The sequence below is a fragment of the Monodon monoceros genome, unplaced genomic scaffold (genome assembly GCF_005190385.1).
Source record: "Monodon monoceros isolate NGI ecotype Baffin Bay Population unplaced genomic scaffold, NGI_Narwhal_1 Super_Scaffold_7, whole genome shotgun sequence".
NCBI lineage: Eukaryota > Metazoa > Chordata > Mammalia > Artiodactyla > Monodontidae > Monodon > Monodon monoceros.
The window spans coordinates 59,651,817-59,677,235 of NW_021703784.1; the positions used below are offsets into that span (position 1 = coordinate 59,651,817).

The window sequence follows — 25,419 nt, forward strand, 5'->3', positions numbered from 1 at the left end:
TTCTGAGCCCTCACTGCAGGATACCTAAAGTCTGGATTTCTTCTAACAGTCTGTCGAAGGTATATAGGCTTTCTATGTCATGCTCTTCAAAGTTCTTCTAGCTTCTGCTCACTTGCCTGATTCCAAAGCTGTTCCCAAGTTTTAGGTACCACTTCTAGGCACCAAAATCTGTATTATTTTTATATTATCGTATAATAGATTGCCACAAACTTAGTATCTTAAAAAACACACACATTATATCGCAATTTCTGTCAGGAGTCTGACATGGCTTAGCTGGGTCCTCTGCGCAAGGTCTTACAAGGCAGCACTCCAGGTGTTGACTGAGCTGTATTTTCATCTAGAGCCTCAACTGGAGAAAAGCTGCTTTCAGCTTATACATGTTGACACAATTCATCTCCTTATGATTTTAGGACTGTCCACAGTTCCTTGCCACATTATCTTTTCTGTAAGCCCTCCTTCAACATGGTAGCTTACTTCTTTAAGCCAGCGGGAGGGAAAATTATCTCTAAGGAAAGGCCGAGTCGCTCTTTAAGGTCTTTTCCCTGATTAAGTCAAGCCTAGCCAGGTTAATATTCCTTTTGGTTAATGCAAAATCAACTGATTTGGGACCTTAATTTCATCTGAAAAATTCCTTCATCTATGCTACATTCTATTAGCTAGCAGCAGGGGCAGGGCATTACATAGGCCTCGAATCATGGAGCTACCCTCATCTGTGTGCCAAGTGACAAAATATGTAACATGCTCAGCCCAGTGTTTGACCTATTCTAAGGGTTCAATCAATGTTAACTCCTCCTATCATTTAATGTTTTTAAAGCCCTGTTGAAACCACAGTCTCAGTGCCCAAAGGGATGTGGGACTCAATGAGGTAAATCCCACTGAAGGGGAGGAGGACCTAAAGGAGGTTTCCACCACTAAGCCAAGGGAGAATCTGATTCTCCTAGTAATAAGAGTATGCCTCACATTTTAGGAAAATCTGGAGAGAGGAGCTGTTAGTGGGGACTTGAAGAGCTAAACCAGAGAACTTAGAAGGAATACATATGAAGATTAGGTTCCAGGGAACTTTTCAGTGCATCAAGGTAGAGTGTAGGAAAGGAATTAAGGGAAGCATAGCCCAGGGAGTGTATGCCGTGGAAACAAGTAGGATGGCTGTTATTTGGGGAGACATATAACCTTCAAGACATCCTTTTAGTTGGCCAAAGGGACTTGGAGTTTAGGTGGCTCAGGATTGCAGCTGAGCTATTCTGTACATGGAGTTCATTTGGTGCCTACACCTATTCCAGGTGGTAGAGGCAAATTTTCAGAGAGGATATCTAATTAAGATTGGCCTAGGAACCAAAGTAACCAGAAAAGTGGCAAGTGTAATGGTGAAAAGATCATGAAAAGAGACAAGGCCTGCTCGAATGGGATGAAGAAGGCCCAAGGGCCATAGGATCCTACAGGACCAGGAATGGACATGTAGGAAAATGAGAAGCTCCCCAAGGTAGAGGAGCAGGCTCTAATCTGCAGGAGACCATGAAAACTGAAAGTAGAATGGCAGACCCACCACTCCAGGGAGCATAAATATAGGGTTTGATGACAATATATCAAGTACAATAAAGATTGGGAAGCTTACATACATTGGAGAATGAAAGGATCAGTCAAGACAGAAGGGTCTAAATTAAGGCCATGCTTTTTTCTTTCTTTCTTTTTTAATTTTAACTAGAAACTACATACCACAGCTGCAGTCAGGAATGCTGATCCTGAAGGTTAACTTTCAGAGGTGGCTTCCTGTCTCCTGGTGCTTCTGCCATGAGATAATGGGAAATATTAGCCATAGAAATTGCTGCAACATGGAAAATAACTTTCATCATTTTGGTGTAGACTGAAAGTTAAGGGAGATGCTGTGTCTCTTTTCTGCTAATGTTTTAGTTATTTTCTTGTTGTCTCAGAACGAGGAGTCTCTTTCCTTTAGGAAATGTGGGAGACTGTAACCCAAAGAAAGCCTCTTCAACCTTTGAAATCCCATAGCCATTGACCTCCAAATAGGTTAGGAAGGAACCAAAAGGGTAGGACAGTAGCTGCAGCTGCTTTTTCTTTCTAAGACTTAGGACTAAGCCTGTTGAGCTAGAATTCTCATAGCTGTCATTTCAAGGGCACAGACAAAGGCACATAGGGAGGAGGGCAGACTCCTCAATGATTGTCTCCACTGGACAGGCTGGTTCAGATTTGGACAGATATTGTCCTGACACTGGAGTTGGGGAGTCTGTGTGTCCTGTTACACTGTCAGGCTCTTCTCACTCTGCATGAGTAAGTCTGCTGGGCATTGGATAGGAGTTGAATGTGTCAGAAGACATTTTTCAAGATGACCTTCCCGGAAGGGAGCTAGCAGACCATGGATATATCCCCACATTAGGAGATGATCTGCCAGTGATTTGGGAGCATTGGTTTATACCACAGTGGACACAACCTTTGCTCACTAAGCAGAATGGTACAAGTAAGACTTTGTATTGACTAGAGAAAGTGTATTGTGGAAATCAATCCATATACTTAGTCCTTGCTAAAGACTGAGTCCCTGGTATTTATGTAACCTAACAAAATGATCTCTGCTGACTAATGCAGTGGCCTTTACTAGGTGTATGTAGGTCCAGACACACTAGTATTTTCCTCAGAAGTAAATCAGTTTTACAGTTAAGGTGTATACCAGGATCCCTCCTTCCCACCCCTGTCTAGAGTGTCTGGGAAGAAATCCTTGAAGTCACATAAAAATTCAACTTTGTGAGTTCCAGCAAGGATCTATTAACAGTCGAAGACTTACATCCTTGTTCAAGGCCATGTTGTGTCTTTTCACTGACTTATTATCTAAGAAAAATACATGTAAAATGTGTGTATATCTGAGGGCTGTGTATAAGGCACTTGTTCCAATAGCTTCCCAAGGCAACAAGCCATTCTTTGTAGCTTTGTGTGCCTCAGAGCTGATACTGGGGTTGTGTCAATGAAAGAGAAGTAGAGATATGGGTAGTAGGAAGAAGGATGAGGAGAAGAAAAGATGTCTTTTAGTTCTTGTCTACTTCAGTGTTGCCTACAGTGAAGGACTTGTGGCCAAGAGGTAGATTATTTGCCCATACTTTGTGGTGCTGGAAAGATTTTGACAATGATTTCTCCACCTAGCTTATCATACAGTTTTGGTCTATTTGAATGCCAAATTATAGAGATAGATTTAAAGAAGGCAGAAATTGCAGCAAATTAATGGAGGTGTTAAGGATTGTAATGTCCTCACTCGCCTGACTGATCGAACTGGACTTGGTTTTAAACCAATTTAAAGTTAAAAGTATGAGTTAATCTTTCAAAGTAGTTGTTCTCAGTCTTTATTTTGGATAATAATCACCTGAGGACATCTTAAAAATGTGGGTTCCCAGCCCCACTCACAGGGAATCTGACATGGGATGTCTAGCTTATTGATCAGGAACTATGGTTTTTATAAACCCCCCAACTTTAATTTTATAAATGCTACCAAGTGTTCAATCATATTTTGAAAAAAAAAACCCAGCCCTATTCTAAGGAGACATTTTTAATGGAGAAAAGATGGGAGTGAAAAAACTAAATTTGCCATTCCTGTTGGCCTGAACATGAAGATATCTCCTTTGAGATTCTTTACTTCTTAGTTTCCAACTGAAGTGTTCTTTCTGTTTCAGTATTTGAATGAATACACATGAAGGTTCCACTACTATGCTAGAATGTTCAACTGAGGGCTCTTTAAGAATTTAACTTCAAAGGATAAAGACATGGAAAGGGCTATGAAGAGCTATAAAGCTCATTAATGAGACAGGCAGGCTAGATCCAGAAATGCTGCCAACATGTGACTGAGTCTAATATGGTTTTCAGAAGGAGAGATCAGAAAGGATGTTTGAGAAAAATCATCAAAGAAACAATAGAAGAATATTTCCCAGAGCGGCAGTATGGCCTGATTCTCCATAATGAAAATATACATCAAATGTTGTACAGAATTAATAACAACAACAGTAACAACAACTCTAATATATCCTGGAAATATTCTCCTATTCTTAGAATAAAGAGTTTGAATATTAAACAAATGAAAAATATGGTTTATTTACAGATAAGTTTAAAGCAGAGTGATATCAGAGAAACAATAGAAGAATCTAGGGAGCTCCTCTTTGTTGACCATCTCTTCTCTCTGTACCCATCATGATAATGTGCCTTTGAGTGAACTCGATCATACAAGTACCATGGATTGGAAGTTTGGCAAAGATTTAAAATTTCAGCATTTATTTCACACATATTTATTGAGGGCTATCATCATGCTGGGAAATGTTTTAAGTATTGTGTGTTGATTGATGAATAAGGCAGGTTAGATACCTGCCCTTACAGTGTTTACCCCTAGTGGAGGGAAGCAAACCATAAACTTGTAAGTATTTGAATAAGCAAAATAATTTCAGATTATTTTAAGTGCTAGGAAAGAAACAAGCAGATAATGGGATGGAGAGTAACTTGAGGCTGCTTTCGATATGTAATTAGAGAATGTGCATTCAAAGGCTCTGCTGCTAATCGTGAGCTGCTTTAGACTCTTTATGTAGTGTCCAGCCTTTCCCAGTTTCTGTCAAATATAATGATCCACCAATGCCACTTCTGAGTATTTATCTAAAGGAAAAGAAAATACTAATTTGAAAAAATCCTCCCTCTCCCCCACCAGGTTCATTCCAGCATTATTTACAATAACCAAAGTTGGAAAAAACATAAATGTCCATTGATGGATGAATGGATAAAGAAAATGTGGTACATTTCTAATGGAATATTATACAGCAGTAAAAAAAAAAAAAAAGGAAGGGGGCTTCCCTGGTGGTGCAGTGGCTGAGAGTCCGCCTGCCGATGCAGGGGACACGGGTTCTTGCCCCAGTCCGGAAGGATCCCACATGCTGTGGAGTGGCTAGGCCCGTGAGCCATGGCCGCTGAGCCTGTGCATCCGGAGCCTGTGCTCCACAACGGGAGAGGTCACAACAGTGAGAGGCCCGCGTACCACAAAAAAAAAAAAAAAAAGGAAGGAAATTCTGCCATTTGTAACAACATGGTTGGACCTTGATGGCATTATGTTAAGTAAAATAAGTCAGACAAAGATAAATACCATATGATCTTACTTGCATATGGAAACGAAAACAAAGCAAAACCAAAAACAAACTAAATGATACAGAGAACAGGTTGGTGGTTGCCAGAGGTGGGGGAGAGGGAGGGCAAAATGGGTGAAGGACAAAGGCTGAAATTTCCAGTTATAAAATGAATGAGTCCTGGGGATGTTAATGTGCAGCATGATGACTATAGTTGATAATACTGTATCGTGTATTTGAAAGTTTCTAAGAGGAAGACCTTAAAATTTTTCATCATAAGGAAAAATAAACTATAACTGTGTGGTGATGGATGTTAACTAGACTTTGGTTATCATCTTGCAATATATACACATATGGAATCATGTTGCACAACAGAATAATATTATATGTGAATTATAGCTCAATAAAAAAAAGTAATAAAGTTTTAGCTTGCCTCTTAGTCTCTGCCTCCTATTATAGATTTTATTATTCCTTTAGCTCCTCTTTGGACTTGTTGGATTAACTGTGTTGAACAGCTTATCCAGTTAGAAACTCATCCTGAATTCCTAAGTCTAGCCATTTGGGGGTATCCATTCCTTTTTGATGGGGAAATGGTGATGTGGGCACCTTTTATTTCTTGGAAGCCCATTTTCCCTACTTTTTCCCCTAAACTGTGGTCCTTGTTAGTTACTTACTAAATGCTCGGCATTAGCTTGCTCTATTTGTTTGACTGCTCTGTATGAGAAGCTCTTGAATCTGTTATCTCAATCCTTGTTGTGGTCCATCTTTCACATTGCATCCTGAAACTTGTAGGTAAGTCATTTACTTGTTTACAAAACTTGAAAACTCTTCATTGGTTTATGATATGATCAAATTACTGGGCCCTGGCATTCAAGACCCCTCACAATCTGGCAACAATTAACCCAATTCCTTTTACAACCACTTTTTTTCCTTTTCCTAACATCTAGTTCACTTACTTCTCTTAGAAACTATACTCTGTCATCTGTCCTCAGTCTCACAGTTTTCTTAACCCTATGTTGAGGGGGAGCAGAATATGCCACCTCCAAATCTGCCACTTTGGCATGTGGACTGTTTTGAGCTGAAGGCAATTAAGACCCAGCAGACTCAGGAAAACTTTTTTTAATTTTTTTTTTTTTTTTTTGCGGTACGCGGGCCTCCCACCGTTGTGGCCTCTCCCGTTGCAGAGCACAGGCTCCGGACGCTCAAGCTCAGCGGCCATGGCTCACAGGCCCAGCCGCTCTGCAGCACGTGGGATCCTCCGGACCGGGGCACGAACCCATGTCCCCTGCATCGGCAGGCGGACTCCCAACCACTGTGCCACCAGGGAAGCCCCAGGAAAACTTTTTACCTTTCCTTGAACTGCCTAAAAGAATCATATAGAGGGCCTGTACCAGAGAGAGCTATTACCAGAGACAACTTTTTATATCAGAAAGATGTACCTGCGTGGCATGGCAAACATTTGCTTACCAATCATTTGCTCTTCTCATCTTGTGAAATGTCTTCCTCGCCTTTGAAGCCCTACACTCCTACTTCCTTCTCCTTAGCTTGGGATAGTATATATGCCTCAACTGCCAGATTGCTTTGAGTCTTCATGTCTTGGTGGGGATCTTGTAAGTATATAATTAAACTTAATTTTCTCCTGTTAATCTGTTTTATGTCAACTCAGTTATTAAACCAGCCAAAAAATCTAGAAGGGAAATTGTGTCCTCCCCTAAAATATTATGTTACATGAGCACTTCCCAGGACACTATGCTCCTAACCCAGTTCAGGTTTCTCCTTATTTGTGAAGCCCTCCTTTATTCTTCCAGGTTGAGTTTGTTCCTCTCTTCTCTGTGCTTACCATAGCACCTGTTACTTACATGAATCATAATAACAAAGTTAAACTTTTCTTGAGTCCTTTACTCCTGGAAAGCAGTGATGGTTAAAGAAATCCATCCACGCTTTTGTGTTCTGAGAATTAGTTTACTGCAAAGAGCCACCTTTCCCCATATGACTTATATAAATTCATCTGTGTGTCCCTTTATTACTTATAGGGACGCCAGACACAGACGCCCCCCCACCTTTTAAATTTATTTATTTATTTATTTCTATACAGTAAGTCTTTGTTGGTTACCTATTTTAAATATAGCAGCAGACACAGACCCTTTAAATTCCATTCTTTGCCTCATAAAGGATTCACTGAGCTGTTTGTCCCCCTGATCAATTGGAAACTAAACATTAGTTAAAATTCTCTCCTTTTCAGTCCCCTTAACTTTGACTCACCCTCCTCCTGACCCTGCATACAACCTCTCCTTAATGATCCCTCCTAAGGATAAAATATTCCCTGATTATCCCACTCCCTCTATACTGTGTTCTTCTTAGCCTGCTGACCCTTTCCTCTAAAAGAATATTCCTTTCTGCCTGGCCTTTGAGATGCTTGAAGCTCTATGTTTGGATTATTTTCTCTATTACAATAGTCTCTTTCCCCTATTGCAATAATCCTTTCAAATAGTCTCTTTTTACCTAAGTCTAGATTTATTTTTAGTTGACAATAAAAATTACCAAGTTGTTTGTTTTGATAATGTACTCCCTTTCCCCCAGATTTGGAGCTGTTTATTGGAACAATGAGAAAGCCAGGTTCCTATTTGTGTTCTTAGCATGCCTTAATCTGCCTGTGTCCCTGACTGTCCCTATGCCTGTTTCCATCAATTTCTGTTTTTATTTTAGTCTCTGAGTATGTCATTGTATCTCTTTGTCTGTCCCATTTCCGTCCTTTTCCTTCACCTACCTGTCTTCTTGAGGCCAAGCTCCTGTCTTCAGGTTGCTCCAGAGATATTAGAGAGAAAGTAGAGCTGGTTCTTTCCCGGAGTCTGGTAGTTTGCTGACTGAAATCTTCAGCCTAGATTTCAGCTGCCTCTGTGGTAAAAGGGCCTTATTTTATCCTCCAAACAGGAAGTGAAAAACTGGTTTCACTTTTGGTTTTTTTTCCCCCTTTAAAAGAAATCAGCTGATTTAAAGGAATCCTGCTTATTTATTTATTCATTAATTCATTTATTTGTTTATATTGTGATTCCTGGGTGTTAAAATAACTGCAAATGGAAGACTAATGTTGGTATATGTGTGTGCATGCATGTGTGAATCAGTGGTGGAATGGGGTGAACACCAGATAAAGAACATGGGAGAAACAGGATAGGGAAAGAATTTAGGAGAAGAGACATGGGCACATTCGAGTGTCTTCCTCAGGGAAGTTGCTTTAACTGCTTTACTGTTCTAGCTCTCAAGTCACCCAAGGACAAAGAGGAAGCATGCTCTCAGTGCTAATGAAACTTCTTAGGTTTTATTTCCTATAAAAGATCTCTCTAGAACTTGCTTTTTGTTTGTTTGTTTTGTTTTTTGTGGTTGATTTGAAAATTAACCATGTTTCCAACATTGTATTAGCTGATTTGGATGATTCAACACTACCGCGAGATAAATTCTTAACAGCATGTTGTGTGTTTATGGTGAGAAAGAGAATTTTACAGTTGTCTATATTTTATATTAGAGCTTTTTAGTAATGTTAAAAATCTGACTGTTTTCTCTCACACCTAAATCCCATGTAAAGCATTTTGTTTCATTGATTATTATCTTACTGCATCATTTAATTCATTATAATTTTGCTTGTAGATCAGTACCTCCTGCTCCCGTGTTCTTCTGTCTCAAGCTTTATATGTCTACACACGTCTTCTTGGAGGTGAACATCATACTCATTTTTCCCAGGTCCTCTAGAAATTCTACTCACATTGTTTCATATTTCCCCTTCCCACTCCCAGTACACCTGCACATCTCCACTACATGGACCTATACTGAGCTCTTCTGCACTGTGCTCTCAGAGCAGTTATACCACTCTTAATGATGCTCCTGTCATGTTGTGCTGCACTGTAGCTGTTGCTTGTCTATCTGATTTCTCCCATCCCCCAAACCTGAAACATCCCACCTCCCTGTGTTCGTCCCAGTTGTGGGGGATCTGTCTTCTTCATCATTATATCCCAGATGTAGTGCATGAAACATATAGATGAACAAAATGTGTGATGACTGAATAAGGAAATTATCATATCTGTCAGAGCTTGCTTCCTTAGTTATATGTGAGGATATTAATATTATATATTAATATATATTAATATATATTTTATAATATATATAATATATTAATATAATATATAACATCAATATATTAGTATATAATATTAATATATAATATTATATATTAATATATATTATATAATATTAATTTCAGTGAGTTGACATGAGGCACAAAGAAGGTATAAGGGCAGTTGGCATGGTGTGCTAGCAATAAGACTTCACTTTTCCTACTTTTAGAATAGGAGTGTAGGTGTTTTCTAGTAAACAAGAGTTTAAATGTCAGTCATTAATTTGAGTCCGGGATCCAACAGTGACTAGCTATGTTTGCTTACGTCTTGAGTGTGGAGAGGGCGACCTAAGTAATGAGAAGCAGCCAGGTGGTGGAATGAATTTGTGCCAGTAGCACTACCCACCTCACATACATTAATGAGAATAAAATGAGATAGGTTAATCCCACCCAGTGCTTGGCCTGCAGCAGACATTCAATATGAATTCTTTTTTCCCCAGCACATAATTTGTTTGAAGATCTAATCTGTCAGAACAAGAAACATCAAGTGGAGTGTCTTCAGCTGCAGTGCTCCTTCCAGTGTTTAATTTGATTAAGATTTCAGTAAATGTGTAAATTAATGAAGGAGTTAAAGCAATCCCATAGAATCAAAATCAGATTCACAAACAGGTTCATTTCACCACACAGTTACCTCCTGTTCCTCCAGGTCAACCCCCAATACAGAGGACAGACTCTTGGTTTCATCTTTTAGTTTTCTCTCAATTCCAAGAAATGTTTGTTTTTAACGTGAACTTCGGTTAAATGATTAGTGAATGTTTTTTGAAAGATGTTTTCTCTAGGCTTTTTTGTTTCTTTTTTTACTGCCAGTTTTTAACTTATGTTCTCTTTGAAAAATTCTAGCCTTATTCTGAATAAACTGAGGGAAAAGGAATTCACCCAGACCTCTGCAGTGATACTAGAGAGAGCCAGTAATCCACCCAGGGTTCCATCCAGGACTGAAACTAGAGTGAGGCAAGAGAGGAACCCAGGGTAGAATGGAAATTGAGAGTGAGAGAGTGCTTAAATTTTGTACTCTAGGTGCCTCACTTGTTTCACCCTAATTTCAGCCCTACTTTCAGCTTCGGCTAAAAATCCTGAGGAATGGGCCAGTCCATCTCTAATCCATTGATTACAGAGAGAAGGGCAGCTGAGATCACTGGGCCTCTCTTGCCTGGCATTTTCCCCTGACCCTTTCCTTTTAGCTGGCTCATCTTTGGCTAAGAGAATATGTCTTTTGAGGGAGTCTTTTGAAATCTGGTGGGTGATACTTGCCAACGAAGAAAGGGGGTGGGTGGTATTTCTCCTCTTGCCCTCTTCTTTCTTTTGCCTAGTCAAATAATTAAAATGACATAAGACAGATTAACAGTAGAAAATCAAATTTAATACATATATATGGAGGATTAACATAAGCATGAGAAATTTGAAAGACAGTAAGGCAAGATGAGGTACATTTATTTATTTTACAGGACTAAGGAGAAGGAGGTAGGGGTCTGGGATTTCAAAGGGAAGTAAGGTGATTCACAGGGAAATGTAGAGATTTAATGTTTGTTAAACAAATGTTTACTGGGCCATCTAGAGAGAATAGGATACAGAAGGACTTTGATCAAACTGGCCTTGCTACCACTACCCTGTCTACCACTCCTCGTTCATAATATACTGTAGTTATCTATAGTGTTATATAGTTATCTATAGTGATATCTCCCTCCTGGAACAGTCTGTCTATATTAAATTATCTTAGGCAGTTAGGTGGAAGTTCCAAGGTTCTTCCTGAGTCTTTTGGACCTTGCTTGTCTGGAAATAATCTGCATGGCAGCGTGGCACATCTTGGGGCAAGCTTCACTGAATCCCATCAAAAGAGAGGAAGACGGGGAAGAAAACTCAGATAACCTAGGTGTTTTAGTAAAAACACAGTTTTCCTTTGTTTCAGTGCCAGATGCATGGAGGGTTTTCCCCACAGCAAGCAATTCTGCAACACCAGCCTGTTGTCCTACAATTTAACTTGATTCTGACACTATGTATCTTCCTAGATATACTGTTGGATCCCACAGTTTAAGGGCTCAGTCCCAGGAGACTGCTGCTGGCTTCAGATGCCAATTGCAAGTAGTAGGTCCCCAGGTTACCCTCAAATTCTGTCTGACTTGGCTACAAATCAGAAGTTCCCAAGACCGCCTCTTCAGGTTTGATGTATTTGCTAGAGTGGCTCAAGGAATTCAGGGAACACTTACTTATGTTTACTAAAGGTCTGGGTGGGTTTTGAGTGCAGGAGATTCTGTCTCTGTGGAGTTGGGGTACATCACCCTCTTGGTATGTGGATGTGTTCACCAAACTGAAAACTCTCCAAATGCCATGCTATTGGGATTTTATGGAGGCTATCACACATAATATTGATCTATTGTTAATTTCATTTCCAACCCCTCTCTCCTCTCTGGAGAATGGAGGGTGGAGGCCTGAAAATATGAAACTTCTAATCATGGCTTTGTCTTTCTGGTGACCATCACCCATCCAGGAGCCCACCCAGAGTTGCCTCATTAGAACAAAATATACTTCTACCACTCTTATAACTTAGGAATTTATGAGTTTGGAGAACCCTGTGTCAGGAACTGGGACAAAGATCAAGTATATATTTCTTATTATAAATCACTATATCATAGAGGGAAAGACATTAGTCTCCTTGAAGTCATGTATTTATATGGAAAGTGGACTTAAACTCCATTGTCACCACTTTCTAATTATGCAACGTTGGGCCACTCATTTAATCTTTCAGTTTTTCAGTAACTAAGCTGGACCCTATGAGGCCTTCCCAGGACAGAACTGCCTGCCCTCCCATGTGCTCAAACTGCCTTGTTTGTAGAAAAGCTTTAGTCTCCCAGGAGTCCCCTGAGGAGGCATGACTCAAGAATTAATGATTGAAAGAATGTAAACTTGTAGTAACAAAAAAATAGCAGTTGGGCCAGGAGAACTGCTAACAGTAGGTCAGCCATATAGCAAAGTCACAGAATCTTTAGTTCCCTCCTGAAGTACATAGATAATGGTGTCTGATGCAACTTCCTGAGTTGTTTTGCAGATACTATAAAACACCCACCAGATTTAAGAAGTTAACTGCATGATGACTGTGAGCACATGGCCCCCAGACTGACTGGAGTCTGAAGATTGACAATTTTAACCCCTGTGACACCACCCTGTTACCTCACCTTCAACCAATCTGAGAATTATGCACAAGCTGATCATGCACCTGTGATTCTCTCCCTCACCTTGCCTTAAAAAAAAAGATTTTCCTGAAATCCATTGGAGAATTTGGACCTTTTGAGCATTAACTGCTCATACTCCTTGTGTGGCCCTGAAATGAGCACAGCACATTCCTTCACCACAACCTGATGTCAATAGATTGGCTTTACTATGCGAGTGCTAGTGGACTCAAGTTTAGTTCAGTAACATTTCATCTTACTACTTTTCATTGTATTGATGAAATGAGACAATTCTGGGCTTAACCTAAAGTAGGGGCTCAAAAAATTAATTCTTTCCATCTCTTCTTCCCATTCAAGTCCTGCTTAAAGGACCCTCCAGTGTAAACTCCATCTCAGCCTCAGATGGGGATATTGAAACTGTTTATGAAAAACAGAAGATGGAATTCAAGGAAGCTTCCATCACCAAGCCAAGAGGAGAACCTCCTATGCCTTTCTAGACATTATGACAATTTTTATAATTGATGATATTGAATACTCTAGAATCCAGGATAAATATACACCAATATGAATCTAGAAAAGTAAATGTAGAGAATTTGTAGGGGATGGGGATTTAGGGTGGCCCCTATTTGAAGAACCTGAGGGATTTTCAGAATGGCCAGGTGGAGTGCAAAGGGCAATCAAGTCAGAAGCTTAATTCGGAGGAGTGGCCACCATGGAAGTGGTAAGGATGGACTTAGGGAATAGCTGCCAGTAATATGGGAGCAGTTGTGGACTTTGCTCACTCTGAAAGGGATTCAACTGCATTCTGGTACCATTAGTGAATATTGAGAGCATTAGAAGAGATTACTAATTACTAACGGTACCCCTTGGGTTTGGGGTCATATTGAGGGGGAAGCAGATCCAGGATTTTTGTTAGTTTGGTCAAATAGAGACTTGGAGTTGATGTAATTTGGGATACCATTTTAGGGGAATATTTTTGAACCCTCAAACTGGTTATCCCAGATATCTTGTTTACATATCCAATTCAAGCAAGTCTTATTGGTTCTACCATCAAATATATCCTGAATCAGGCCACAGACCATGTGTAGCACTAACCACCATCCTTATAGAAGCTGCTATCATCTCTTTCCTGGATTGTTGCAGTAGTCTTCTAACTCATTCCTTTGTATTGTCATTGTCATTGTAGTCTACCCCATCTCTCTCAGTCTATTCTCCACACGGTATGGAGAGTGACCCTTTTAAATTGAAAGCAAGATATCACTCCTCTGCTTAGAAGTCTCCAGGAGCTTCCCATCTCACTCTTAGCAAAAGTAACATTTCTTGCAATGTCCCACAAGGCCCTATATCAGTTTCCTCTCTGACCACTCTGTCCCTTGTTTTTGTGTGCTACAGCTATACTGGCTTCCTTGTTGGTCTTCAGGCATGCTTCCATCTTGGGGCCTTTGCTCTTATTCTGTTTGAAGAATTTTTTTTTTCCCAGTCATACCTTCACTTTCTTCAGAATTATGCTCATATTTCACTGTACCCGGAAAAGTCTTTCCTGATGACCCTATATTAAATAGCAATCCTTTATGCCCAGTACTCATTAACCTCTTTATTTTGCTATAATTTTTTCTTCTTAACACTTATCATCATCTAACATGCTATTTATTTGCTTGTTTATTTATTGTCTCTTTCCACTAGAATGTAAGTTTTATAAAAATAGGGACTTTATCTTTTTCTTCGTTTTAACTCTTGAGTCACTACCTTTTAGAATAGTAGCTAGAACAGAGAATGCGGCTCAATGACTTTTGAACATATAAAATAGTAATAGTTTCTTTATTTTACCAAAATTGGATCATATTATATACATCTATTTATAATTTACTTTGTTTATTTAATATGTTCTCATATTTTTTCTCTGTAGATGTACAAGGAGTTGCCTCATTTTTCTTAATTTCTGTATTAAATTCTGTTGAAAAGATGGACCACTTTTCTTCTTAGCAAGCTCAAAGTAATGAACTTTTAAATGTTTTTCACATTTTGTTTTTATGTGCAATTCTATGACAAGTACTTTCCATAATTAGCTTGTATGTGTTTATATATTTACTTAGAATAAATTCCTAGAAGTAAAACTGTTAGGTCATGTCCTTTTTTAAGGCTTTTGATATACATTATGAAATTGTCCTCCAATGTACTAGTTTATATTTCTACCAGCAGTATATAGACTTTTCCATTTCCATACTTGCTGGTTAACAGTGGCATAATTATTTATTTTAACTTCTGTTAACTTTTTATTTTGTTTCTTTTTAAGCTTATTTGGATATTAATGACATCTAAGATTTATTTATATTTTTTATTTCAGCTGTTTGGTTATGCATTTTAATATTCTACCCATTATCCTATGATGTGTTTATTTTTTCATGTTTACTTATACATTTTAAAATAAACTACATATTAAGGATGGCAAAATTTTGTCTTTATTATATACAGCAGATATTTTTTCTTTTCTGTTGTATCTTTAAATGTAATTGTTTTTGTTTTGCTTTATTTTTGCTATGTAAAAGTTTTAAATTTATATGAAATCAGATCTGTCGATATTTTCCTTAATATTGTCTGGTTTTGGTTTTAGGTCTTTCTCACTGAAATAGTATAAGTTACTCAAAATATTTGTCACTTCTATGGGATTTTTGTACATTTGGATTTTTATGTAAAGTATGTGTCATTATCTATCAAATATTTTTCTAAATGATATACCATTTTTTTCCACTCATATTTGTTGAACACCCCTCCTTTCTGTACTTACATGAAATGCTGACTTTATCTTATATCAAATTTCTGTTTTTGGTCTTTTTCACTGAATTCTGTGATCTTTTAACTTTTGCTTAATAGCATACCATTTTAGTTGCTTGTGCTTTATAAATAAGTGTAATATAGCATAAAATGTGAGCAATTTTCTCATCATTATTAATCTTTTAATTGTTATTTAATGGATATTCTTATAAAATTATCCTTTCAGGTGGTCTTTATAATTATTTGGTCAAATTCTCTTATGAATTCTGAATATAATTTTTAGTATCTTCTAGCCAAAGATCCACCTGAAGGGAACTTCTTAAGGTCTCTCTCTCTTTCTGCCTCTGACCTGACCTCATCTTTTTGATGACTTTATAAGTGGCTGTGTGATCTTTTTAGTAATTTTTGTTTGTCCGTCTGTGCTTTGTCACTCCCACTAAGGATGTGATGCTCTTGTATTCATTTTTATTCTGCTTGCAGTTGGCAGAGCTCTTGGATTATAATATGTGGTCAGGAGATAATTTCTGAATGAATTGATGATTTTTCTCTCTGTCCTTCTCTAAACTGAAGTTTCTGCAGCTTTATGGGGGGATAATACTGTGCAGAAGTTTCACTAAGAGAAACAGATAGAATAACAAGTTTAGTGGGCCTAGCACAGGGCCCTACCAAACAGTTAAGCTTTGTTTTTTGTTTCCCTCTTCTTTGCTGTGGCATCATCATGGTAAGAAAAGAATGAGGATTTTTCAGCCAGATATATTTAGCTTCATTATTTTTTTGTTTTGTTTTTGAAGGTGACTTTATTGAAGTATAATTCTTAAAATAAAATTCACCAATTTTAAGTACATAATTGATGAGTCTTAATGAGTATATTCCATCACATAATCACCACTAGGATAACAATATAGAACATTTCCATCGTTCACAATTTCCCTCTTGCCCCTGTGCAGTGGATCACCTCTCCCAACCCAGAGCCCCAGGAGACTACTGATCTGCTTTTCATCACTATAGTTGTGTTTGTTGTAGAATTTCACTTAAATTGAGTCATATAGTGCATATTTTATGGTGTCTGGCTTCCGTCATTTTGTTTTTGACATTATGGTTGCATTTAGCAGTGGTTTCTTTAATCACCTGTTTGGTTTTTTGTTTGTTTGCTTGCTTGTTTATTACTGAGTATTCTATTATATGGATATACCACAATTTGTTTATCTATTAATTCTTGATAGCTGAAGGTTATTTCCAGTTTGAAGTTACCACGAAGAAGCTGCAATGGGCATTAGATTATAACTCTTCCTATGGATATGTTTTCATTTCTCTTGGTTAAATAACAGTAAACAGGAATGCTGTGTTTTGTTTTGTTTTGTTTTCTTTGACATCTTTATTGGAGTATAATTGCTGTACAGTGTTGTGTTAGTGTCTTCTGTACAACAAAGTGGATCAGCTATATGTATACATATATCCCCATATCCCCTCCCTCTTGAGCCTCCCTCCCACCCTCCCTATCTCACCCCTCTAGGTCCTCACAAAGCTTCAAGATGATCTCCCTGTGCTATGCAGCAGCTTCCCACTAGCTACCGATTTTACATTTGGTAGTGTATATATGTCAGTGCTACTCTCTCACTTCGTCCCTAGCTTCATTATTGAACCTCCCTGGTTCAATACTGTATGGGTTAATGCAGATATATCCCTCATTTTATGGTCTATATCTTAGTCTACACTCAAACCAGGTTGTAATCCTGAAGATCACATCTGGGCAGACAGGATCCCTTTTCTTGTATTTGTAATTTGAACTTCCGTGACCCTCTAGAAGGAAGAGACCACATAACTTGTTCTATGCCTTTCAGGCTTTTCTTCACTATCTTGTGCTTAATTGTGCTCCGATTTGTGAATATGTCTTTGCTGTCCCTCTGTGCTCAGAGGATGCAGTGGGTGGAACCAGACCAGATGTTGCCCTGCTTCTCATTTCCCCGAAATGAAACTTCAGCGTGGCTTTGCAAGTAATGTTTGTTTGTCTCAGTCATTTAAATCATTTAATGGAGAAAATATCCATAGATTCAAAAACAGTCTTACACAAATGTTCACATTTCTTACTTGGCTTCTTCCTTGTTAATCATTGCAGAATTTCTGTTTCATTTCTCAGTACCCAGAAATAAGCCGACTTTTACTGTCAGTAGGGATTTTGGCTAGAGCAGAAAACATTTGTCTAAAATATGGCTTTAAGTGAATAGATATTGTACTCTTTTCTTTACTTCATAATTGAAAAACCCCAGGACATCTCTGAGAAGGAAACAAACTTTCAAACATTGATCCAGTGACAGCTGCCTTTCAACCAAGTTAGAGTTTGGAAAGATAAAGGCTCTAGCATTTGAAAAAGTTGAAGTTGACCTGTTTTTCTAAGTATAAAGTATAGAAATTGTGATATTTGAGTCACCAGGTAGTCTATTCATTTCCCATTTGTAGTATCTGGTGATGTTAGAAGGCTGCAGCAATGAGCTGTCTCCTGATTAGGTTCCCTGGATTTTCACCTGTCTCTCTTTATCTTCCCTCCACTCCACCTTCAGGACACTGGGGGTTAGAAGATTGTAGTGGGTAGGAGATAGAATTCACCTTGTGGAATTCCTGGCTCCAGGCTTTCTGAGCAGGGGAGCATGTTCTTCATTGTATGGGTTGTCTTTGAGTTTCTGACTCAGTTGATTCTCTTGTGTATGTTTGTGTGGGGGTGAATCTGCTCATCTTCTGTGAGCAGCTCAGGCTGTGGCTTACCCTGGCCTGCTTTATCCACTATCAGTCTTGCATCCATTTTCAAAATCTCCCATCCCCTCACAGACCCTCTTCTGTTCTCATCGTTATATTTACATCAAAAAGGTTTCTGTGTTTGTTACTATCATTTTGTGTTTGTTACTCTGAAGGGAAAGGGAATAAATATGTGAGTTCAGTCTGTCATCTTTCCTTGGAACCCTACTGGCTATTAAACTGGCTAATATCAGGAATTCCCTGGTGGTCCAGTGATGAGGTCTTGGCACGTCCACTGCTGAGGGCAGAGGTTCAATCCCTCGTTGGGGAAGTAAGGGAAGTAAGATCCCGTAGGCCGTACAGTGTGGCCAAAAAAATTAAAAAAAATATATACAAAACATACACAGGCTAACGACTCTTTCTTTTTCAAAAATCCCTTCATCTGCCACCTCGTATACCTTCACCTATCACTCTGCCTTCATCCTTGGCTTCTCAGAAACTTTGTGAAAGAATTATCTATGCTCATTATCTTTACTTTCTCACATTCTACTCTCTCCTACCCGCTCCTGGCTGATATCTGCTGTGTCAGTGTACTTAAACAGCTCTGGATACGGCCGTCAGTAGCTTCCATATTGCTCAAGAGGCAGGTTTTCTTTTTTCTTTGTTTTGTTTTAGTGTTCTCCTTATCCTTAGGAGGTATTAAGTTCAACTGAGTAAATTTTAAAGATCTCTTTGGCTTTATTTAATGATTCATGTGCAGGTCAGAGTCCAATCTAGTAGACAGAAGAGATCTCTGAAGAGCTATACAGTGAAGTAATTTTATAGACAGTGGGGAAAAGGAACAAGGAAGCTGTACTAGGCAAAAAGGCAGATTGGTTATTTCCTTATAGGAATGGCAAAGATTTATCAGGCAGATTACCTAACCAGTGCTGATCAGGCAATTCCTGATTGACTGACTCAATTTTGGACCTGTTATCTTGTTGTTGTTGTTGTTTTTGCGGTACGCGGGCCTCTCACTGTTGTGGCCTCTCCCGTTGCGGAGCACAGGCTCCGGACGCGCAGGCTCCGGACGCGCAGGCTCAGCGGCCATGGCTCACGGGCCCAGCCGTTCCGCGGCATGTGGGATCCTCCCGGACCGGCGCACGAACCCATGTCCCCTGCATCAACCACTGCGCCCCCAGGGAAGCCCTGTTATCTTGTTTTTAACAGAGCGTGTGACAATGTTCCTGTTTCTTGAAACCACCATTGACTTTAATGACGCAGCACTTTTCTTGTTTCCCCCTTTGCGAATCTGGCTGCACTTCTCTTCTGCTGGCTTTGCAAGCTCATCGCACTCTGTAGAGACATGCACTACTGTATTTCGTTATGGCCTCATTGTAAAACCTTCCTCATCTACTCTGTACTCTCACTCTAAATGACCCCTTGTCTTCACTGGTCAACCATACGCAAATTATTTTCTTATTTGTCTGTCAAGCGTTGTGTCAGAGTTCTATCCAAGGGATTTATTACAGGGTTGTGATCTCATGCAATAAAATGACTGTTGCATCTGTGATTAGTGCTGGGCCTGAAGCCACCAGGACAGGCACTTGGGGAGGTAAGATGAACATGACATGGGGGAGGATAATGGTAAACTGGAATCCGTGAGGATGAGCTGAAGACTGTTTTGGTCTCTTACAGCCTCCAGTCATCCTATCACCTAACTCTGATAATTCAGGTGATCTGCAAAAGAAGCTGGTGCCCTTTATCACAATATTAAACTCCTACCTAGCTTACATGTCGGAGAAGATGAAAGAGGGAAGCTGGATGGGAGCTGATGGAGGTGTCGCCTGAACCACTGCCCCACATCTACAAGGTGAGTCAGTGACAACATCTGTGAGCTGCAATAGTGTCCCTAATCAGCTTTCTACGTGGAATACAAAGAATATAGCTGCTTCACCTCTGCCTTCTAAATCTCACACAGAATATCTCTGTGGTCTACACTAACCTTGAACTACAAAGGGAAGGAAGTTCTAGAAAATGTAGTTTCACTTTAACTAAGTAGACACAGGACAACTTCACTACAAGTCTTGAGTTACAGGCCCAGAAAACTAGGGTGACCACATAGTTTGCTTTTAAAATGGGGCACTTTAGAGAGTGAAACATGATGGGGCAAATGCTACAATCCTCACAACAATCCAGGCCATCTATTTCAGAACATATACTCTAAACCTGCAAATCATCTACTCTAGAGTGGACCTCTCAAAGTATTTCCTCTAAGTGCAGTTTCTGACGCTAGTCAACTTTACTCTTATTTGCTGTAATCCTATAATCATTCTAAGTTGTATTAAAGAGACACATTTCTATGGCAACCAAAATTTTTTCCCTGGCTTTTACAGTCTCCTGCCATGATGGTCTCTCTAATAATGCGCTCTAAACATATTGTTTTCCTATTTTCCTGTTTTCCGTTTACTTCCGCTTTTGTCCCCCATGGAATCTTCTCAGTTTAAGTGAGTTTTAAACTTTGGCTTCTTTGTTTGTGTTTTTAAATCGGTATTTGGGCTTTGTGTATGTACTAATGGCCTTGTAGTTTAATTTGGGGGGCACCATAATTTCAGGAGTTTGTCTAAATTACATCAATTCATTTGGTGATTAAAAACCTATTTGTTTTCAAATTCACATTTGAAAGTTTTTCATTACTTTTGTTTTTTTGCGGTACGCGGGCCTCTCACTGCTGTGGCCTCTCCCATTGCGGAGCACAGGCTCCGGACGCACAGGCTCAGTGGCCATGGCTCACGGGCCCAGCCGCTCCGCGGCATGTGGGATCTTCCCGGACCGGGGCACGAACCCGTGTCCCCTGCATCGGCAGGCGGACTCTCGACCACTGCGCCACCAGGGAAGCCCTTTCATTACTTTTTGATCTCAGAGAAGCATCCCACCTAAAATATTTTTCAGAACAGAGAGAGAGGATTGGAAATTCCCGGGTTTAGTGGATCTTTTCCTTTGCTAAACAAGATTGTCCTCTCTCTTCAAAATGTTCTCCTTGATGAGTCAATATTCCATCATTCTCAGGAAAATGGGAGAAATTTTAAAAAGGAATTAAAAGCCAGATAGGAAAGCAGAGATTCATGGCTGAATGCTAGAAAATTTATCTCAAATGACTGCTTTATGTTTATAGTGATCATTTAAGAAATATGGATACCTAAAAACTTGGAGGAAAAATCCAAGAAGAGGAGGAAACCAGATCAGGAACAGACTAATGTAAGATGAGCCATGGTCTGAAGTAGAACACAGCTGAATCTGTATTCCATGCATGGAGTCAACACACACAGGAAAATAACCAAGAAGTGACCTTTTCAACAGTATGATTCAAAGACATGTTTGGTAGAAGAGGAAGTCATGTCTTTGAATGACACTGAGAAGTAGCCACTTTAAACTGTCACAAATAAATATCATTACTAGCTTTCTTGGGAAGTATAACTTATTGAAATGATAAATATTTCTTAATTAAAAATATAACTTGAAGCAATAGTTTTCCTGCAGACTAGATCTTGGAGTAACTGTTTCTTCTAGGAGTGGTCAGATTTACCAAGTACGTGAAGAAAAACTTTCTGTCCTCTTGACTTCAGTGCTTCCACCTGCACAAGTGGAGAAGGAGCCCCAGAGCTCTGTGTTATCTTGGCAAGATCCCTTTACTTCTCAGTAGTTTCCCAAACTCACAACTCTGCCGTCACTCTCTGCCTTGAGCCTAAACAGTTAACCCCAGATTTACGGGTTGAATTGTGTCCCCTAAAAGATACGTTAATAAATCCTCACCACCCCCCCCAGTTGCTCAGAAGGTGACCTTATTTGGAAATAGGGTGATTCCAGATGTAATTAGTTAAGATGAGGTCATATTGGAGTAGGGTGGCCCTTAATCCAATATAACTGGTATCCTTGTCAGAAGAGGAGAAAGAGACACACAGGCAGAATACCATGTGATGATGGAGGCAGAGATTGAGGTGCTGTAACTGCAAGTCCGGGAATGCCAAAGGTTGCCAGCAAATCACCAAAAAATTTGAAGAGGCAAAGGAAGATTCTTCCCTACCAGTTTCAGATAAAGGATGGCTCTGCTGACACCTTGATTTTGAACTTCTAGCCTCCAGAAACTTGAGACAATGAATTTCTGTTGTTTTAAGCCACCCAGTCTGTGGTACTTTGTTACTGTAGCCCTAGGCAACTAATATACACGGTATATGCTTATGTCCTTCATCTCTATGCTTGATACAAGAAACCCACGGCGTACAGTTCAGCATATACCTCTGTATGTTAAATTCTCATACGATTTAAACAGCCTCCTTTTGACTATATCTCATGCCCCTGTCTAAATCTGAAATCTTTTTCTTGTGTCCTGTGGAACATGAGGTCAGACAGCAAAACGAAACCAGACTTTCCTGTGAAGTCAAAGCTTCCTGTACTAACATCTCAAATACATCTGGCACATTCCCTTCTAAGGAATTTTAAACTTGCTGTTATCTTCGTTCAGAATGCTCTTCTCTCAGATAACTGAATGACTCCCTCTTTCAATTCCTTTAGGTCTTTAATTCAATATAACTTTCTCAGAAAGGCCTTTCTAATCACTTTATGTGAAGTTGCCATCCTATGCTTGCTATTCCCTTTCTATTTCTCTTCCCTGATGTATTTTTTGGAAGTATAGTTGATTTACAATATTATATTAGTTTCTGGTGTACAATACAGTGATTCAATATTTTTATAGGTTATACTCAATTTAAACTTATTACAAAATAATGGCCATATTTCCCTCTGCTGTACAATATATCCTTTTTGCTTATTTATTTTATACATAGTAGTTTGTATCTCTTAATCCCTTACCCTTTTCATCCCTGATGTGTTTTTTACCTTAGCACTTTCCACCATAAAATGTAATTTATAATTTGTTTGGAAGGAAAAATTCAATAGGGTGTTGTATAAAATTGATATAAACACCTAATAATAAATGAACTATTAAAAAGTGCTGACCTGAAAGAAATAGACTGTAAGATATTTCTCCAACAAAGATGGGTTTATTCAGGATTAGCAGAGAATTGCAGTTTGGGGTCCGCATCTTTGGCAAGCCACATGCAAGTCCCCACACAGTAAGGGAAGGAGAATACTTTTATAGAAGGAGCAAGGAAGTTGGGAAGGCCATAGTAAACAAAGAATCCATGGCTTTTCATTTTGAGTCCTTGACAGGAACAAAGAGGAATCTTCCTTCTTCCTGTTGGACTCTGCTATTGTCCCAGAGTGTGAGAGCTTCCTCTTTGGTCTCCTGACTCTATTTAATTGAGGTTGCTGTTTATTATTTTTTTTACACTTTTCCCCTTTTTATCAAGATTTTTCTCTGAAAGGATTGCTGATCGAGTCAGGTTTTCCAATTTCAGTGGCTTTTTTGCCCATCTGTGCCAGGAAGCACCTTTCTTCCTGTAAGTGTACTGTGAGTGCAGGGTCTCATATTGGAGGGAAAGTGCACAGATTGGAAACCTATTGGAGTCACATCTGAGTAACGAGGGGTAAGAGGGAGAACTCTCAGGCACTTTTTATCTGAAGCTCGTATGTTATCAAGATCATAGACATTGGAGGTCATCTGAAGTTTTACGTCATCATCAAAGGTTTGGTGACAAACTTCCAACAAACCTAATCTGGATATCTTGGGAAAACTGTCTCATCCAATGTCATCTGATTCAGTTCTGTGAAATCTTTACTTTCAGGTCACCAGTTGATGTGCTGTCCAATCAGGATTTGATGCTTTCTTTACATATGTCATGTGAATCCAATCTTGGAGTTTGGTGACACAAGGATTGGTTAGCAGTGCCTGAAAGAGACCTCTCCAACTAGGTTGAGGAGACCTCTTCTGGAGGTATCTTTTCCAAAAGATGAAATCTCCAGGTTGCAAACTTTGATGCTTAAGATCTTTGTCTCTTGAGAGTGCACTATGAAATGATTGATGTACCAAAATATGGTTATTTTTAATAGAAGCAATTAGGCCTTTGCAATATCAGAGTATCTCTCCTTTTATCAGTTTTGGATCAAAAGGATCAGGAGCCAAGTGCATTGGGCATCCTGTGACTCTCTCAAAGGGTGAGAGCTTATGAGTTCCAAAAAGGGTAGATCTGAAATGTAGAAGGACCAACAGCAATGATATTGGCCAAGGTATTTGGAGGGCCTGTACAAATTTTGCAAATTGAATCTCAATAATGCTCTTAGTTTGTTTGACCAAACCAGAACATTGAGGGTGATAAGCAAAGTGAATATGTTGTAAAACCAGCATAGTTGTTGAAGCATCTGTCCAGTAAAATGGGTTTCTTGGTCATTATTAAGTTTGAGAGGAGTTTCCTAGGTAGGGATTATCTTTTCCAGAAGGACTTTGGCCAGAGAAAAGGCCTTTCTGCAAGGGGAGGCTTCAGTCTAGTGTGAAGATATACAGATCATGACTAAAACATATTTCTACCCATTAGACAGAGGAAGTTGTATGAAATATATTGACCAGACCTCAAATGATCCATTAGGCAGTTTAAATTGTTTAGTAACAGTACAAACAGGCTTCCTTGCGTTGCACTTTGGGCAAGTGGAACAAGTGAGGTAGGCACTCTTTGCAACCTTGTTACTCTTTCCCACCAATATTGATTCATGAATGCCATCATTTTGTCAGTGGACCAACAGTGGTGAGGAATGGGCATTTTAGAGTCTCCAGGAAGACTGGTGTTACTGAACCAAACTTGGGTCTGCTTGCCCATGCACAGTAAACTCGATATACTGACACCTGGCTGTGGTGAAGAGAATTGAAGCATTTATTGCAAGGCCAAGCAAGGAGTATGGGCAGCTAATGCTCAAAAGACCAGAACTCCCCAATGGATTTAAGGGAAGGGTTTTTAAAGACAGGGTGAGTGGGAGTGTTGCAGGGTGCCTGATCAGCTTGTGGACTTTCTTCTGATTGGTTGGTGGTGAGGTAATTGGAAGTCAACATCATCAACCTTATGGTACCAACTGTTCTGGGTCTGCGTGCTTGTGGTCAGCATGCAGTTAACTTCTTCTACCTGGTCGTGGTTTCAGTATCTGCAAAACAGCTCAAGATATGGCTCAGATATTATATATAGCCTTTGAGAGGAACAAAAGTCCTTGACTTTGTTGCATGGCTAAACTATTATTGTCTTGTCTTGCTTGACTGTTTCCCTTCATTTCTGTATTTTCTCAGTTCTCTGATTAAATTTACTCTTTGGAACTTGGGCAAGGCCTAGGAGGCTAAAGTTTTTCTACAAACAAGTGACGGGGACATGGCAGGGTCCTGCTCAGTTACACTGGGTTTTTACTTAGTCCAAAGTGGAACTTTCTCTTGTTATAAAATCCATGATAAGAAGAAATGGGACTGTGGCTTCACAGTCAGCTTCAGTTGAAACTGTCTAATCTCAAATCAGAACAAAGTACCAAATGAGTACTGGCATAGAGAACAAGGCCTTAATGGGAATGTTAAACCTCAACA

General features: G+C 39.3%; 2 protein-coding genes across 6 annotated transcripts in view; one reads left to right on the forward strand and one right to left on the reverse strand.

Moving 5' to 3' along the window:
- The window catches only part of LOC114886549 (interferon-induced very large GTPase 1-like), a 30,628-nt gene extending 22,669 nt beyond the window's left edge, over positions 1–7,959 (reverse strand). The window contains exons 1-2 of one of the 2 annotated variants that reach the window (XM_029207129.1): positions 7,864–7,959; positions 1,714–1,783 (exon numbers count right to left, since the gene is read on the reverse strand). The gene's annotated coding sequence lies outside the window, so the exon portion shown is untranslated. The remainder of the gene's footprint in view (positions 1–1,713; positions 1,784–7,863) is intronic. The other variant, XM_029207130.1, reaches the window with a different exon arrangement.
- ZNF215 (zinc finger protein 215) overlaps positions 1–25,419 on the forward strand; it is a 193,123-nt gene that overhangs the window by 59,790 nt on the left and 107,914 nt on the right. For all 4 annotated transcript variants that reach the window (XM_029207134.1, XM_029207133.1, XM_029207138.1 and 1 more), the window contains one exon: positions 19,605–19,779. The gene's annotated coding sequence lies outside the window, so the exon portion shown is untranslated. The remainder of the gene's footprint in view (positions 1–19,604; positions 19,780–25,419) is intronic.